This window comes from Podarcis vaucheri, assembly GCF_965113315.1.
Source record: "Podarcis vaucheri genome assembly, chromosome: 9".
Taxonomy (NCBI): Eukaryota; Metazoa; Chordata; class Lepidosauria; order Squamata; family Lacertidae; genus Podarcis; species Podarcis vaucheri.
In genome coordinates, this window is record NC_138767.1 from 53,859,819 (window position 1) to 53,877,574 (window position 17,756).

Consider the following 17,756-nt stretch of genomic DNA (forward strand, 5'->3'; position numbering starts at 1 on the left):
GCATCATGTTTCTTTTAGATCTCTTCCCCTGAACCCCATGTCTCAAGAGCACATCATATTTAATAGCTCAAATGCATGCAGGAGAGTAATACCAGATGACTTTCCTTTTATTTCAAGTTGAGGTTGCTGGGCAATTAGAGTGTTTTGCTTTCCCCTCCTTGCTCAGTTTTGATGGAGCCTGGTGACCCCGTACTTGGCAATGTGTCGGATGGAGTGAACAGCCTATAACAAATTGAGAGCCACTCTCCCATCTGCTAGGCTCATAAACAAGCAGATAGAAAAGAATTCTTTCTACGCCTCCTCTGAGGAACCAGCTTGACCGTGACAGGAAGATGGGCAGTAACCAGAGCTATGAAATGCCAGTGGGGAGGTGGGATGAGAATTGACCATTTTCTACACGCAACCATTGATTAAATGGCTGTGGTTGAAATGCTGAGAGCCCCAGGATGGCCAGCTGGATAGCTGTCATGTCTATGGGAGTATGGGAGGAATATTTTTTTCCATCATTGTTCTTAACAGCTATAGAATGGGAATGTGCCCAAGACATCAAGAATTGGCTCCATTTCCTAGCTTACATATCGGCCTGCTTCTGTGGGAGGCAGCATTCACTCATTATTATTTTTAGTAGTTCTGGATGCTCTGAGGATTAAAATGGTCAAAAAGCTCTGGGACTAAAGATAATTGAAGATAACTGAAGAAACGGAGTAATTTTCAGACAGGGTTGGGAGAAGATTGTGAAGTAATAAGTAGGATTTGGATGCTAAATCAGGTGGATATTTATCATTTGAAGTATGTGGCGGTGGTGGGGATCCAATTCATTGAATATAAGGGCCTTCCTTATCCAAGCAATTGCCTGCTTGCAAATCCTTTCATTAGAATATGCCTTTTTATCAATTGGAGTCAACAGAGGTGGTGTTTGTCATTGTGTTCTATTTTGGTTTTTGGTTGTTGTTTTTTGCTACTGCATGCATTTTTCTTAAATATTTCTTTTCTCTTATTTTGGTACCACAAACAATTGTGGCTTCAGAAAGATTTCTCTAGGACAGGTATTAATCACGGCTTGGAAATGGCAGCGAGAAGCTGCTTGGCTGTTTCCCCGAGGAGAATTGAAGACAGAGATCATGTGTTGGCCAAATGACTATTTGACATCAACCACTGACTCACTTTGGAAAACAGTTGGGAAAATGCCAAAGGCTTTGGCTGCACTTGCCTGTTTCCAGTATGGGCTAAGATGATGCAAAGCAAATGTGGATGTCCTTTGAAAAATAAAGATTTTTTTTTAAGTGACTCATTTTGCAGCAAAGCTGAATAGATAGATGCTTGTGGCCTATTTTAATAATTTATTTGGAACTATTTTTTGGCTTGTAGCCTTTTTTATTATTCCACAGATATGCCCACTGGAATGCAAGTTAAAGGTAATTAACATCATGACCCATTAAAAATGTACGTTGGTGCTAAATTAACTAATGCACCGTGGTCACTTTGGCCTTCTCCGCCATCTTTGTGAATTACATGGGTCTTACTCCTGAGAGGACAGCTGGTGCTTTCAGTCTTCAGTTAACCATGGCAGATAATCAAGGCTTAAGGGTCACTCCAGATCAAACAAACCCACAGTTTTCCCTCAGTATAAAGAGGTAATGAGAGGTCTAGGGAGCCTGGGAGGTTGCCTAGAACAAACCATACCATAGCCTCCGACTTTGAATTTAAACTACTAGTTGCCTCCTCCCATCAATCAGTTCTGAAGGAGAATTTAGGCAGATCAGCCATTCCAATATGCCATAATGTCTTCTCAGTAGTTTGTCTCTGTGAGCTTCCTTTCATCTGTTCATGACTAGCCCACAACCAAAGGAGGCAAATGATCTCCAGGCGTTGTGAGAGGAAAAACATTTGAGTTTTGGAAAGGGAAAGAGAAGAATGTTTGTTTTCCTAGAGTTCAACGGTTCCTTCCAACTCCACAACTCTATGATTTCTCTCAAAGAACAACTGTGCACTCCCCTCAACAATTCTCTCTCTCTCTTTCATCTGACCTTTACACTGAGATGTTTGCCTAGCGGTAATGGAGTCAAAGAAAACAGCATAGGAACTTGGACGACATCAGGTGAAGGAGTGACAAGGGACAAATGGGCTGATTCCTAAAAGATCTCCTCAGGAGACAAATTGGCAGAAGCCACTTTGCTTTCCTATGGTGCACCCAAGATAGCAATTCAATAAACTTAAACGAAACCCACTTCAGGACTCATAGGTTGATATCCGACTAAATCATAAACAAACCCATTAAAATAAATGCAACTAAGTTACTTAACTCCTTTGATTTTGATGAGTCCACGCTGAGTATGGTTTACATTGGATATCACACATTGTTTCCTATGCTTTAAAATAGTATATATATATTTAAAAAAGAAATAATAATAATAATAATAATAATAATAATAATAATGATGATGATGATGATGATGTTATTTATACCCCGCCCTCCCCGGCCAGAGCTGGGCTCAGGGCGGCTAACACCAATAAAATCACAATAAAAACATAATAGGGGGGAAAGAGGGGAAAAACAAACAAACAACAATTTAAAATACAGGTTAAAATGCAATTTAAAATGCAGCCTCATTTTAAAATAGCCGATAAATCAAGACCATAAGGGGAGGGAAACATAAGAATCAGACTGAGTCCAAACCAAAGGCCAGGCAGAACAGCTCTATCTTGCAGGCCCTGCGGAAAGATGTCAAGTCCTGCTGGGCCCTAGTCTCTTGTGACAGAGTGTTCCACCAAGTTGGGGCGAGTACTGAAAAGGCCGCAGCCCTAGTTAAGACCAATCTAACCACCTTGCAATTTGGGACCTCCAAAATGTTGTCATTTGTGGACCTTAAGGTCCTCCATGGGGCATACCGTGGGGCATACCATCTTGCTTAAAATGTGGTAGTGGTCATATGGAACCAGATAATATTGTTTCAAGGGCCAGATCTAACTTGAAGTCAGTTAGCTGTCCATTGTTATCCTATAAGCATGGAGCATTTAGATTCTTTCACCTGCTTTTCAACAGTCTCCTTTTCCAAATGTAGACATGGGAGGGGGCTGGAATCATGGTCAAGAATGCCTCAGGAGGGTGTCCTCATCAATGGTTCCTCTTCATCCTGGAGAAGAGTGACTAGTGGGGTGCCACAGGGTTCTGTCTTGGGCCCGGTCTTATTCAACATCTTTATCAACGACTTGGATGATGGACTCAAGGGCATCCTGATCAAATTTGCAGATGACACCAAACTGGGAGGGGTGGCTAACACCCCAGAGGACAGGATCACACTTCAAAACGACCTTGACAGATTAGAGAACTGGGCAAAAATAAACAAGATGAATTTTAACAGGGAGAAATGTAAAGTATTGCACTTGGGCAAAAAAAATGAGAGGCACAAATACAAGATGGGTGACACCTGGCTTGAGAGCAGTACATGTGAAAAGGATCTAGGAGTCTTGGTTGACCACAAACTTGACATGAGCCAACAGTGTGACGCGGCAGCTAAAAAAGCCAATGCAATTCTGGGCTGCATCAATAGGAGTATAGCATCTAGATCAAGGGAAGTAATAGTGCCACTGTATTCTGCTCTGGTCAGACCACACCTGGAGTACTGTGTCCAGTTCTGGGCACCACAATTCAAGAAGGACACTGACAAACTGGAACGTGTCCAGAGGAGGGCAACCAAGATGGTCAAGGGCCTGGAAACGATGCCTTATGAGGAACGGCTAAGGGAGCTGGGCATGTTTAGCCTGGAGAAGAGGAGGTTAAGGGGTGATATGATAGCCATGTTCAAATATATAAAAGGATGTCACATAGAGGAGGGAGAAAGGTTGTTTTCTGCTGCTCCGGAGAAGCGGACACGGAGCAATGGATCCAAACTACAAGAAAGAAGATTCCACCTAATCATTAGGAAGAACTTCCTGACAGTAAGAGCTGTTCGACAGTGGAATTTGCTGCCAAGGAGTGTGGTGGAGTCTCCTACTTTGGAGGTCTTTAAGCAGAGGCTTGACAACCATATGTCAGGAGTGCTCTGATGGTGTTTCCTGCTTGGCAGGGGGTTGGACTCGATGGCCCTTGTGGTCTCTTCCAACTCTATGATTCTATGATTCTATGATTCTATGATTCTATGATTCTATGTTTTCCTCTGTGTGGCTAATAACAACTGGTGGTGGTAAGGATTTGAATTATGAAGTCACAGCACAGCTTAGGTGACCACTTGTCTTTGTTAAAGGGGAAAAAAAGAGGAAAAGGAGATACCTTTTCACCTCAGCTGTCATGCTGCCACCATTGGATCTGGAAGAAGACCGATGGTCAATTGCTATCCTCTCATTCCTGTCAGGAGATCAGATAGTGGATGTCCTGTTACACTTGCAGTTGTATTTCATTGTTGCATCCTTGCATCTCATCCTCACAGTTTGTATTAACTATTTACAGAATAATAATTAAAGAAAAATGAAGTCATAGGAAGAAACCCCAAACCAGCCAAGTCATGCACAGTAGGGCTGGCTCCTTTAATATTTCATCCAAAAATATTTGGATGTTTTCATCAAAAAGTATAGATATCTCTAAGAAATGTAACACACTTGAACTTCCCTTTTTAAAAAAGGGCATTTTGAACACTTTAATCCTATTCATCACATTGAAAGATGCACTACCTATGGAGGAGGAAAAGCAAAGCATGTTTCTTTCAAATGAAATACTTTTTAAATGGAATACTTCACATGCATCTATTTGCATTTTTAAAAATATATATATAGCACTTTCAAAGATAATCTTTACAAAACATGCTGCACTTTGCTTATCATCAAAAGACATCCCGGTTATAAAAAAAGGACTGCTTTTTCTTTTTCTTTAACCCACACATTTGTCATTATAGCAGGCACTAAGTGGTTATGTAGGACACAAATCACCCACCAATATTGCTTCTTTTTTAGAAACTGCCCTTCTTAGTGCTTTACCTTCAAAGGTTAGGTGGACTCCAATATTTGAACCCTAATTTAAAGAGAAACTATTGCCAAGTGATTTATAACTTGCCCCATTTTATAGGGAACTTTACCCACATGACAGATAATTCTCTTATAATAATTCTACTGATATGCAATTATGTACACTTGGCTTTGCGACATCTTTGTCTTCGAATCTGGAGGTAAACAGTGGAAAACAATTGGATAAGCACAGGCTCCATAGCATGAAGTGAACAGTCTCAATTTTGTGCAATCACATGGTATTTTAGAAGGGATAATAATAATAATAATAATAATAATAATAATAATAATAATAATAATTTATTATTTATACCCCGCCCATCTGGCTGGGTTTCCCCAGCCTCTTTGGGATACATTGTAAGCAGGGGCAGAGGAAGGGGGTGTGGTGGGTGTGGCTCGCCCCGGGTGTCACCAATGAGGGGGGTGACAAAATGTTGGGCGGCACTCACTGTGTGGCCTGCAGTGCACCGAAACCACACATCACTCCTGGGCTGGGAGGCTCTGCGTTGCCCCAAATGGTCCTCCTGCTGCCTCCCACCCAGCTGTAGGGTGGCTGAGTGGGAGGAGGCAGGCAGACTCCAGAGGCCCCACCCCATGGGTGGCTTGCCTCACCCACCCTGCCCCTACGGGCGGCTCACCCCGCCCCTGGGCGCATCGCCCTAGGTGCCCAAGTGCTTTCTCCACCACTGATTGTAAGCCATATAATTTGTTACTTGTACCCAAATTGCTCTCCTTCACGTGGTGGAAAGAGAGATCCTTTCCCACGTAGCAGGATGACACTGTGACCTAAATGCTTACTGTTGTGGCAGATCCTCATGGAATATCTAGAGCACAATCTGGTTGATCCAAACAAGACTGAGACACTCTCATTCCTCTGTCCTAATAAGTAGGACACACCCTGTTTTAGATGGGGTCACACTCTCCCTGAGGAAGCAGGTCTGAAGCATTGGGGTTAAATTATGCCCATAGACTAAACCAGGCCTCCCCGACCTGGTGCCCTCTGTGAGCTTTGAGCAATTAACCTCAACCAGCATGGGCAAGTGATAAGTGATTGTGGGAGTTACAGTTCAAAACATCTAGATAGCACCAGGTTAGGAAAGAATGGACTAAACCCAGTCATAAGTAGTGCTGCCACTGCAATGTCCTGGTTTGAAAACATATCCTGGTATTCATAATATAATGATCACCTTCAATCCAAGGCACACATGCACTTCTATGAGTTCTTCTTTAGCTCAGTTTGTGATTAAAGCCAAGGGGTAGAACTTGTTTCTGTTTCTGTCTCTCTCTGTCTCTCCCTGTCTGGCTCCATTTTAATTTACCTGTCCTGAATATCCTCCCTTTCTGGTGCCTGCTACAGCATGTCCCAAACTCTAATGGACTGAGGTAATGCAGACCCTAGGAAATGTAATTTTCTCAGGTCACCTGAATTCCTTATATGGACACCAGACATCATGGGAAATAATCTTCCCCAGGACTCCAGGTGCATGGAGAACTGACACGGCAACATTCCAGTAGCTGTCTGTTGCTGCCAGCCTGCTAGGCAAGTTGAAAGGTGGATAGGGCAGGCTACATAAGCTTGTGGACACAAGTTGAGAACTCTTCCCTTGGTCACATTTGGTGGGGACGTGGGAGAGGGATTTCGGGATTCACAGAATGCTGTGTAAGTAAGTCTGCAGGCTTGAGTGTGCTAGTTGATGCAACAGGCTGGTGCAATACTTTCTATGGAGGTGCTGGGTCAGAATGACTCAGCAGTAATGTGCTGACAGTTGATTGGCTCTCATTGGTTTAAAAGGGAAGCCTGTCTCAGCAGTAAAGGTGGTGGTGTGGAGGAGTGTGGTCAGAGAGAAAGAGTCTTCCTATTTGCCATAAGGTGCAGCCAGGTACTCTGTCTGACTGTATGAACTGCTTCTGTAGATATTTGTGTATACAGTGGTACCTCGGGTTAAGTACTTAATTCATTCCGGAGGTCTGTACTTAACCTGAAACTGTTCTTAACCTGAAGCACCACTTCAGATAATGGGGTCTCTTGCTGCAGCCGCGAGGCCGGAGCCTGATTTCTGTTCTCATCCTGAAGCAAAGTTCTTAACCTGAAGCACTATTTCTGGGTTAGCGGAGTCTGTAACCTGAAGTGTATGTAACCCAAGGTACCACTGTATATAGCTCACAATAAATAATACTGCACTGAAGAACCTGGGACTCTGAGCATTTCTGCTAAAGCGCTGCGAGGAATTCGCGACAAAGGAGAGGGCTCAATTCCAAATCAAGATGTGACAAGTTTTTCCATTTCTAGTCACGACGAGTCAATACTTAAATTATAATAAAATATATGTCAACTATATAAAGCCTCACTATTACAAAAAGAGCACACATATTTTTAAAGCAGGAAAAAGGAGTTACTATATAATGGGCTTTTTTAAGGGGATGATTTTTGAAGAGGACAATTCAGTGTTAAGCAATGTATAAATTGTTAAATTAAATACTGTAGTTTACCATGGTTGCCTTACCTATCCATCTGTCCACCTACTCATCTTTAATATTTTAACACCATCACACAGGAGCCTTAACTGCTGTGTGTTGGTTTTGCAGAAGGAGATTCTGTGGGTTGGAAGAATGATTTCATAAACTCTTGGCGGCCGAATGTCAGAACTGAACTTCCGTGAGAACAGCTGCTAAAGTGACTGTATCCTTTACCCCTAGCCAGTGAGGTTTGGCTGAGGAAACCACTTCCTGGTGGGTATTGCAGCTCTCTGCTTCTTCAAACACCCCTTAGGTATTTTGGCTAGAGATCACACAGCGCAGGTTTATTGCTAACAATGGGTGTGGAGTCATTTCTGCATTTTTCATATCCTGTTGCCACTCAGTAGAACACAATCCACTTCCACTATATTTTTTACTCCTGTCTGCCTCGAGGGATGGAAATGGAGAAGCACTGACCTATAAATATTGGAATTCCCCTCTGCAGCCGGTGTATTTTCCATAGAATACAATACCGTGTGCAGGGCTACTAGCAATCATAGTTTCAGGGGTTTTCCCCACACATGTGTAGCTTAAATTGGTGAACCGATTTATAACAAGCCAATTTAAAACTGGCATTGGCTGGAATGGACACAGTGCTGCTATTGTGTTCAGATCACATGATTCCTCTTAGGAGCACATATATTTATGACCAACCCACTAGATGAAATTTGGCTGAAGCTTCATTGGTCGCCCTGGGAGATAACATGTGCTGGGAAAGCAACAGGGAGACTGCAAGCTTGTTGGTTCTTCTGAATCTCTCAGCAGTGTTTGATGGTATCAACTTCCAGATTACATGTCCAGCATAGGATTTATGGACCATTGCTCATTGATGACTCAACTTCCATGCCACAAGTAGATTCCAGATAGTGCTGGGGGAATTATGGTCAAGCACCATGACACTTGTATTATAATGTTCCCCAAAGATTTTCTCTTATCCTCCTTATTGTTTAATATCTACATTAAGCCTTTAAAGCACAGATGGGAAACCTGTGGACCTCCAGAAGTTGTTGGACCAACTGCTATAAGCCCCAGCTAGCATTGCCAGTGGCCAGGAATAGTGAGGGTTGTGCTCGAACAAAATCCATACAAAGTACCTGAGTACCTAAGGAAGGCATCTCCAAACTCGGCCCTCCAGCTGTTTTGGGACTATAACTCCCATCATCCCTAGCTAACAGGACCAGTGGTCAGGGATGATGGGAACTGTAGTCCCAAAATAGCTGGAGGGCCGAGTTTGGGGATTCCTGACCTAAGGGCTGGTATCCTCCCATATGAATCTGCTCAAAATTTAAACTTTGTCTCAAAAAATATTCTCTAACTTCTTTTGTTAAATAATATTAGATAGGTCACCCAACCAAGAAGAGGGCCTTCTCAGTGGTTCCACTCAGGTACGCTCTTTTTCAAAAATAAGGGAGGCACCAACTCTTTTACCATTAAAGAAACAAATTGAAACTGTTTTGCTCGCCAAGTGAGGAAAAGCTACCAAGTCCCTGGTAGCTTTTAAAATTCCTCTGCTGCCGTTTTTTAATTCTTAATTTAATTATTGTTCTTTCTTTTTAATTTTTCTTTACTCTTTCTGTTTAAGGTAAAGGTAAAGGTACCCCTGCCCATACGGGCCAGTCTTGACAGATTCTAGGGTTGTGTGCCCATCTCACTTAAGAGGCCGGGGGGCAGCGCCGTCCAGAGACACTTCCGGGTCACGTGGCCAGCGTGACAAAGCTGCATCTGGCGAGCCAGCGCAGCACACGGAAACGCCGTTTACCTTCCTGCCAGTAAGTGGTCCCTATTTATCTACTTGCACCTGGGGGTGCTTTCGAACTGCTAGGTTGGCAGGCGCTGGGACCGAGCAACGGGAGCGCATCCCGCCGCGGGGATTCAAACCGCCAACCTTTCAATCGGCAAGCCCTAGGCGCTGAGGCTTTTACCCACAGTGCCACCCGTGTCTTTCTGTTTAGAAGGTCTTAATTATTAAATTTCCTTATTGCTTGTTCATTTTTACAAAGGGGGAGAAGCAAGGAACATAGCAAGGAGTGGTTAATATGTACACATCCAGTGACATGCATTTAGATTTGTTTCAGATAAAGATGGGAATTTACGGCTTAAACCAAAGGTGTCATTGGCAGAGATGAAGTTTGAGAAGAGACTTGATAAAAGATGGAGAGGGGGTGCTCTAATTACATGTTCTAGGTCAGAATTCCAGCAAGGGCGAAAGAAGATTCCACAGATGTAGGAGACTTTTGACCAGGCAAAGGGCAGAATTTAACTGCTCCCCTCCCACTCCTTTTATTGGCCATCACATGCAACCCTTCATACAAGTGACTGCTTGGAACACTGCTCAGCTAATGATTCTGGTTGCCTTTGCTGTTAGGCTGAATACCTTCCACTATGCTTGCTTCACAGGTTATTTACATAAGAGATACATTTGTGTAATTCCATAAGGCTAAGGTGAAGTCCTCCACTGCTGATCTAAAATGATTTAATTGAGCACTCGTCTATCAGGCATTCTAAATTAGCTGTCACTTGTAGAACGGGCTTCGAGAAGGTCACTCGGCTCTTTCAAACATGGCTTCTGACTTGAAAACACCAACTATGATAAATTGCTTGATTTATGTTTTTCTGTTTCTTTGTGCACTTAGCTACCTTGAACACAATCAGGGTAGCCTGTGACCGCCAAGCTCATTTGAGTCTCAGCTAATCCCTTTATCTATCAAACCCACCAGCTTTCTGCATATGATCTTTTCCTCCTTTAAAGGATCTCTCACAGGCAGCACAGAATGGGCATTGATGCTGAAATGCAACAAACTCTTTCTAGAGTTTCTGCTACATGCTTTCTAAGTCTAGGTTCCTACAAATAATACAGATACTCAAGGTTAGTCCAAGGATTGTCACTGTTTATCTATTACTATGTTAATATCCTTCTAAAAGCATTGTTGTCCTACAGTGTGGTTTCACCTAGGGATAGGAGTGGAATTCAATTCAATTTACATTTAAAGGCAAGCCTACCTCTTTCTCACTTTCCAAAACAATATGTCAACTCAAACACAACCATCCTCTGAAATCCACGCTTCTCCGAATTTTGTAAGGCAGTTCTCCAGTCAAGCAATGTTTACAAAGAATGCATATACTAGGAGAAGGTGGGCATAAAAACACACATATTAGTGAATATTGTATTGACAATGCATTATAACAGGGGGAAATGGCTTGCAAGAATTCACAGGCTAGGCAAAATTGCATAGGAAAATGTGTATATTAGGAGAAATTAATACCAAAATACTGATTTTCACAAGAACCAATGCAGAAATGTGGCGAACTGAACTTCAGTCTGGGAAAAAATGGGAATCCAAACTGAACGATTAGTTGGACAGTTCCCTCACCAAAATAAAAAAGTAAAATTAAAGGAGATACACAGAAACACTTTCCACAAATGTGCAAAGGTGAATCTGGGGCTGAAGAGGCTAGCCCCATCTGTCACTATCATTGTGTATCATTGTCATGCTCCCCTGATTATGTCTGATGTTCATCGGAAATAGTTCAGTTGTGTTTTGCATGTCTAGACCTTGACAGTCCTCTCCAGTTCTTTGATTTCCATCTTGCTTGCTTAGCTCCAGCTCCCACACTAGTGGCTGGTGATGCTCAGTGTATCTTCCTACTGAGGAAAGGCTACAGAGCCTGGAACACTTCTTTTTTTTTTTAGTTAAGAAAAGAGATGGTCAGAATTTCAGGGGAGAGGATAGAAGTGTTTATATGATGATGAATGGTGCAGCCGCAATAAACATTTTCGCTCTTTCTCATGATGCTGATCCTTGAGGTCACCCAATAAACTTGATTTGCAATAGATCCAGGACCGACAAACAAAAGTACGTCAAATTGTGCAATAACTAGCACAAGATGTGCTGATGCCAGTAGCTTAGATAGGTTTCAGAATTCTAGTGCTATTTTGGAGGTGTTTATGAATCAGCTTAGTTCTCACTTTCTCTCAAAAATTGATAAGTACAAGTCTCAGTTAATCAACACATCGTATTTTTCTGATTTTTTTAAAGAAGAAAAGTTACCCTTTACAAAAATAAAAAGGATTTTTTTCCAGCTATCATATTTATAACTCACTTTATTAAATTTGTGAGAAAGGAATCATCCTCTCTCTTCTTTCTCTTTCTCACATACACAAACACCTACACACCTATCCTATCTTTCAAGAAAGAGTGAGAGACACCTTTGGAAAGGAGCATAATATTTTTCTTCCTGCGTCATTAAGAAAATGTACAATGTGCACATTTAAAATTCCATTAGAGTTGGTCCACAGGTGAACTTCAATAAGAAAAGAGTACATAGTTTTCTCTCATCTTTTCATAAGATACAGAGCTAAAAACAAAAAGTAGCAAAAAGTAGTGTACTACCTTACAGATTAGCAAGCTTATTATGACATGAAGCTTTTATGCACAAAAATCCACGTGTTAACTCACTCGGTAAGTAGGTGTGTATAGAGAGGGGGAAGTAGAATGTAGACTCAAATGCCAATGAAATGAAGAAGAAAAAATACAGCCCACGACAATTCAATCAGAGCTGAAATGTATGCAAAATAACCACAGTGACCATTTGCTATAGCAACAAGGTGATAACACAACCATTGTTTTTGCTGCAACAGACTAAAATGGCTACCCCTCTGGGAGGGTGAAGGGTGTATAATCTCTTAGTTAGTGAGATTCAACTAATGCATCACGCTGGTTCCAGGATTCCTGCTCATACAACACAGCTCCTTCCTCCCCATCCCTTGTGCTCTCCCCAAATCTCCTCCAGAGGTTGGAGAAAACACCAGAATGAGATACAGAGGGCACTCTGTTTTCAGTAGCATGCCACAGCAAAAGAAATGGCTTTGAGCCTCTTTTCTGTACCTTGCTTGCTTGGTCTGGGGCAGACTTCGGTCTTCCAAATTTCAGCGGCACCCTGTGTGAGGCCAAAATTCAGCACCCTCCCATCTCTTGCCTTCTGTTCTGCTCATTTCACTATGTCATAGTTGCAATGCCCTGTAGCGGCCCCTAGGCTTGGAGCCCAGTGCAGCAGAAACGGGTTGTGCTGTCCTAAATCTGCCTCTGGCTTGGTTTTAGACACAACTTGGCACTATTTTATTTTGCCAATTAACTACAAAAATTAAACCTTTTGTTTGAACTTTGGTCGCGTTAATTAATAAAATAACAGAGTCCTGTGTGAGGGCCATGGCTTCTCATTTATAGCCAGCATGAGAACAACATTTATAATTGCATTCTTGATATTGTCCTAATGCACGTAGATGAACAAATCTTTATGCAGAGGACAAATGGATTTTGTTCCCTTAATATGCTGTTCTCAGTGAAGCTGCATTTTAATTATAATCAGTTGCTGCTATCTTTTGAACTGCCCTTGTATATGTTGACACTGCTTGATTTATTTTACAGCTGATAGTATTCTTGCCATTGCCAGCACTCAACATGTGTCAGTTGGCCCGGCATATCATTGCTCTCTGATGATGTACTGATCCAAAAACAAAAAAGAAATCCTCCCTCCGTCTAATAGTTATGGTGTGATACTGGCAGTAGGGTCAGGTATATTACATTCTCTCCTGTTAGTCATAACATGCCGCTGCTGGATTTGCAATTAATCATTTTGTGGATTTGTGTGAGTGCCAGTTTGAACAAAGAGCACATTTCCCCGAAATAAATTAATGCACATCTCATAATTATAAGTGTGAATGTCTTCTTGATATTGGATTTTGACTATGACTGTTCAGAGAACTGGGAACAAAAAACACATTCACTTTACTGGAGGGTGGGGAAGAGAGATGAACACGTGCATGTTGATTCTGACTGCTTTTCAGAAATTTCTACAAATATCCTGAACTAAAATAAGCAGTCATTGAAAACTGTATTTGTAAGACAAGGCTCTAATCCAATGTTTGTTTAAGATATCATTGTTGACACTTTGTTTTTTAAAGGCATTAGTCCATGAATATTATTTGTTATTATTACTACTACCACTGCTACTACTACTACTACAAATAGTTCCAGCTTTTGGAGGGCTCACGGCAAGAGAACTTCAGTGTCCCACTCCCTCAATTAATCTAACCCCTGACTGCTATTGTAGCCGCTCCTCTGCCTTACGACTGCTTCCCAGTCAGAGCCAATGAGCAAGCAAGCAGTGAGACTCCTTCTCCTTCTGACCACTGCTGTCATTTGCTTAGTCATTCCTTCTTAGCCAGATGGAGAAGGAAGTGAACAAACAGTTTACTGTGTTAAATACGATGAGCAGGTCCAGGGAGCTTTGCGGGTGAGTAACCTGCTGGAGTGTGGGCCCTTAGCAGGTGCCAGATCATAACAACCCCTTGACACTTGTCCAGGTTGATGACTTGCCATAGCATGTAATATTGGAAGCAGCCATTTAAAAAAGTTTTGGACTAGCAAAATGGTCTCCATTGTGACAGACACTGATTGCATTCAGACAGTACTATGTTCCCTTTCTCCAGTGTTTCCTTCCCTGGTGTCAGGAACGTGGCTCACCAGAACGCAGGGCAAGAGTCAGACTCAGAATTGAGCTAAGTGAAAGAGGGACTGACTCTTCAAATGAGGACTGGCTGACAGAGTCTAGAGAGGGCAGTTCAAACCCCCCCCTTTCTCGAGGAAGACACTGTTGGCTCTCAAGAAGAGGAAGAGTTGGAAGGCAGCTAGAGCATTGCTAGGCAATCAGCAGATAAGCAGAGGTCTGAGACTGTGTCAAGTGAAAGTGGGGACGGCAGAGGCCAGCTTCTCAGTCCATGTTCTAGGAGACTGGATAAGATCAGAGGGCAACGGAAGGGCAAGAGGGGAAAGGTGGGAGTTTGGTGTCCTTCCTGCTGTGGAAGGGGCAAAGATTCAGAATGATCTACCATCATCAATGTGAGCAGAGGAGAAGCTGTGCTTTGGGTGTGTTTTGATGTAAATAAACATACGTAAAACTGCCGGAGAGTCATTACTTCTTAGCGGGGCTTGCTTGCCTGCCAGAGATCATTACACCTGATAAAATCAAATGAGTGCCAAGGAGAGTGGTGGCTGTCTTTTATGGCCTGGGAGCAGACTGGAGTGAAAACTGCCACAGTCAGGTTTGCTCCCAAAGCTCTATCTCCCAAGGCCCAGCCCGATTAGCTGAATTCAAATTGTGGGTTTGGCGGGAACACCATAGTGCCTTCCGGACAGCCTGGTGATTTTCAACGGTCAACTGCACAACAGAGTTTGCTGGGGGGGGGGATTGCATGGCCTGACACAATGAGCTGTAACCTCTGCCCACCTCAAACTTGGTAAACACCCATTTTTGTCATAGAGCTGTAATTCTCAATATTGATTTAACAGTCAATGCTTCTTCCCAGGGAGCTCTGAGAGTTAAAGCTCTGTAAAAGGAATAGGGGTCTCCTAATAACTCTCAGCACCCTTAACAAATGAGATCTGATCCCCCACCCCCCGCAAATAAAGAAAAAAAGATATATGTGCTGAATATCAGCTGAAGATTGGAGGTGGTCTTCGGTTTGGGCACTTCTTTTTCCCCTTCAAAGAACCTCAGAGCTACACAAGACCCATGGAACACTGTTCCTCAATTATGCATTGCTGTGATCTACTTTGTTGGGTTGAGGGCAAAGAAGAATGGCATCAAATAGCCCACCTATCTTTGGGGGATTGCCATTTAAACAGTTATTTTCTTGACAGAAATAATGTTATACCCTGCACAATGTCATTGGACTACAAAGGAGATGGCTTTACTTCACACTTATACTCAGGGTTTAACAAGGGTGCAGCTGAAACCATCTTTGGCAGTAAACAATCTGTATTGATCTGTATCTCGCTCAAATTCTCTATGATCGTTGTTCCGCAGCAATCAGCCTCTTCTAAACATTGAAAGAACAACAAAAGAAAATGGTGCCTTGAAATAAATTTTCTCCCTACTTTTGGAAAAGGAAAAGTGCATGTGTTCACATATAACACACTTAAATGTAGCCTCCCTTTGATAGGCTTATTTTAACTTTCCTTTATGGCATCTATTTTTGTGCCTCTTCACATTGTTTGGAATAGTAGCTAAAAGAGTTTGCACGCTCTCTGATTAAGAATAGGAACAAATAAGCAGTCTGTTCGTGTAGTCTGCTTTCTTTTTCTCGGTTTTACAATTTCAGACTATGAGGTGGAAAAGACATACTAGATTTCCCATTTTACCTAAGTGGCAATCTATAAGCAATTCTTTGGTTTTAGGGGATTAATTCTTTTTATGCTTTTTTATGCTGCTATATTTTATGATGAAGTTGTATATGGTGGATATTTTCTGCAGTTCTGTGTTGCTAGTTGGTTTCCTTTGTATAGTAAGCAACTTTGATGACTGGTATAAGAAGTGAGGTATAAATAATCTAAACAAATAAATGCATCAATCTCCTCTGCATTAAGAAGCAACACCATAACACCTACCCACCCCTATACTCACAAAACAAATATGATAGGGAGGATAGATGACAACTCTTTTCTGTATACAGTTTCCCTTTCCTAGGTTTATATGTACCAGGAGGTCTTTTTATTATTATTTTAAAATGAAAGCATTCAAATATGTAACCCCTGGCTTGCCATCTGAAATGGTACAGCCCATCAGTAGATACTTTGAGTGAGTGCTATTACTGTTTGAGCTGCTCCTAGACTATACCCATGTATGATTACATAAAATACTGCAAAGGTCTATAGTATCTATATCCTGCATTGCAGGGGGTTGGACTAGATGACCATTTGGACCCCTTCCAACTCTACAATTCTATTAATTATTTAAGAGGCCACACAATGTTCTGTCACAGTCTAGTTGTATAGTCTGTTGAAGTATGAGATCACTGCTTTCAGGGTCCATACATGTGTTGGTAAATTAGCAGGGTTATATACAGATCCTTGGTGGGGCTCTGATCACAGACCTGGAGCAGAGTTTCGCCCAACAGAAGTGGTGAAGAGAAAAGGGAAGTCTAGGAACTAGACTGTATTGTGCATAGTTAATTCGCTGGATACTGACTAAGACGGATGTCAGGGGTTCAGGAGCAGAGGCGAGGGCAAGGGAGGAAACAGAGAGCGAGGGGGAGGAGGCAGAAGAAAAGATGAGTGATGACGACGACCCGAGATCTCCGAGTCTTTCCAGTGAATCAGAAGATTCACAGGAAGGAGCGCCAGTGGCCAGAGCAAGGGGGGAGCTTAGGGGGACACCCCAGGAAGAAGGGTCCAGAGGGGGCTCAGAGAGCAGCAGTTGGAAATCGGGGCCAGCATCACCAACAGAACGTAGTGGAGAGGAAGGGCACCAGGTACCGAGCTCTGGCAGCTCGCAGCAGGAGGGAGGGCATGAGTCAGGAGTGGCCACACCTCCATCGGGGAGCGAGGAAACGGTCAGGCGGCAAGTGGAAGGTTGGGCGCACGCGCCAAGTTCAAATACACAGGAAGGTGGAGCAGTATGCAGCCCGGAAAGGGAGCCAGGTCCTAAAGCCCGACGCAAGGAGACAGAAGGATCCGGGGGGTCAGCGTCAGAAGCGTCCAGAAAGGAAGAGACCATGGGGGGCAGAGGGACCCAGAGAAGAACGGTCAGGCGGAAAAGGTGGAGTAAGGCTAGGGTACTTAGCTGGTGTACAGGGGCGGAGACTCAGACGGAGCTTCGCCGGTCTAACCCATAAGACGTAGAGTTGCACGCAGCAGCTTGAGAATGGAAACTGTAATTCAATAAAGACTTTTACTAAGTAACCGCTGGCTAGCGTGATCCTCTGTGAGCTAGGATCTTGAAGCAGCTCTGACAACAGTGAACAAGAAACTCAGCCCAGGAGCATGACTGTGAAGATAGGAATACATTTTATTGCCAGTGGCTATGAAAGTCATCAAGCATAGCTCTTACCTTAATAAATGGGATGCAGGTGGTGCTGTGGTCTAAACACCACCTCTTGGGCTTGCCGATCAGAAGGTTACCGGTTCGAATCCTCATGATTGGGTGAGCTCCCGTTGCTCTGTCCCAGCTTCTGTCAACCTAGCAGTTTAAAAGCATGCCAGTGCAAGTAGATAAATAGGTACTGCTGTGGCGGGAAGGTAAACAGCTTTTCTGTGTGTTCTGGTTTCCGTCACGGTGTTCCGTTGCAAGTGTTAGCATGATGCTCTTCCTATTGAGGTTAATGACAAAGCTCCCATTCATTGTACTGGAGCAGGACATCAGCCCATGCAATTTAACAGGAGAAGCCTGCAGAAAAGTTCATC

The 17,756-nt window shown here is 42.9% G+C and overlaps 1 long non-coding RNA gene across 2 annotated transcripts in view; it reads right to left on the minus strand.

The window, feature by feature from the left end:
• Positions 1-17,756, minus strand: part of LOC309540962 — a 56,226-nt gene that overhangs the window by 26,914 nt on the left and 11,556 nt on the right. For both annotated transcript variants that reach the window (XR_014223581.1, XR_014223582.1), the window contains exon 2: positions 4,271-4,437. This is a non-coding gene — a long non-coding RNA (uncharacterized lncRNA). The remainder of the gene's footprint in view (positions 1-4,270; positions 4,438-17,756) is intronic.